Source organism: Mesoplodon mirus, assembly GCF_964341445.2.
Source record: "Mesoplodon mirus genome assembly, chromosome: 5".
In the NCBI taxonomy this organism is placed as follows: Eukaryota; Metazoa; Chordata; class Mammalia; order Artiodactyla; family Ziphiidae; genus Mesoplodon; species Mesoplodon mirus.
In genome coordinates, this window is record NC_138980.1 from 142,514,178 (window position 1) to 142,515,722 (window position 1,545).

Here is a 1,545-nt window from a genome sequence, read left to right on the forward strand (position 1 = left end):
TGGCGCGCGGAGAGGAGCCCCGAAGGCGGCGCACACTCCTGTGCCCCAGCCCGCCGGTCGCGCCCGCCGCGCCCTCCGCTCACTCCGCGCCGCTCCGCTTGTAGCGCCGACTGCCGCGCTGGGCGGCCGCCGCGGCCGGTTGGGGGCGGGGCCCGCGGCCTCCCACGTCCCCAGATACGCTAATCCACGGCCGAGAGCCGCGCGCCAGGCGAGAGCAAGCGATGGCCGATCCGCCGCGCCCGCCCCCGGGTCCGACTCCGTAGCTGCCACTGCCGCCTTGTGGCCAGTGACGCGCAGTGAGGCTCAGGAGTGAGAACTGCGGGTGAAGGTTTCTATTTAGAAGTGAATTGTCTGAGACTTTTTTAAGGCTTTTAAGTTAAAAAACGTATCCTAGAAAGTAAGTAAATGTTTGCATTGCTGATAAGCGTTCCCACTCTGAACGCTCATTGAATACTCCTACAATGACTTAACCCATGCGTCTGTTAAAGGATTTTCAATATTAGCGTTGCGCTAAGAAGAGAGACAGGATGCCTGTGTCGGGGCTGTAGACGGACGGAGAAGCTCCCTTTCATCTTCTCCCCACTGGAGGCTTTTGGTCAAAAAAGGGAGAATGACAAGAGCAAAGTAAGGAAAGGCGCTGTGTTTGACCAATTAAGAGGCTAAGGGTGCTGTGGGGAAGGAGGCACTGGAGAGTTTACACTAAAAGAAGTGTGCAGAGAGAGCTAGCGTTTTGCATGTGTCCCTTCCCCTCCCTAAGACACAAGAATGAGACCTTAAGCTTCCGCGCCAGGCTACTGGGTTCAGCCGGCCTCCTGATAATACCTATCTGTAAGACCTTGAGCAAGTTACTTACTGGACTCCTAGGTTTGCTGTGGGGATTTGATAATCATGTAATCCCTATTTATAGATGAGGAAAATGAAACAGCTTAGTATATGACTAGCGTTATTCGTGGTACGCACAGTTTACGTGTTTGCTGCTGCTGTTATTGTTATTTTGGAAAGCAAAACCTCTCTCCTTCATAAAGACAATGGGCGGCCTAAATTACAATCTTGGGGTATATGCCCCAGGAAGGGTACCAGTGTTCACACCCCTGCTCCTCGTCTGAGATCAGCGACCATCCCTCTCCAGTCATTTGTCTCACTATATTTATATTATTTTTAAGATAAATAGATAGGGCTTCCCTGGTGGTGCAGTGGTTGAGAGTCCGCCTGCCGATGCAGGGGACACGGGTTCGTGCCCCGGTCCGGGAGGATCCCACATGCCACGGAGCGGCTGGGCCCGTGAGCCATGGCCGCTGAGCCTGAGTGTCCGGAGCCTGTGCTCCGCAATGGGAGAGGCCATAACAGTGAGAGGCCCGCGTACGGCAAAAAAAAAAAAAAAAAAAAAAAGATTAGTGGATAAAAATTCACTTCCTGAAATATTAATCAACCCCAGTCTCCTAGAGTTGCCTCGTTTCACATCTTCTTTTCCTTCAGTGTATAATTTGCCTAAAGCTTTTCCTTCTCAGAATCCCCTCTTATTGTCTAGCCTAATTATTCTTTTGA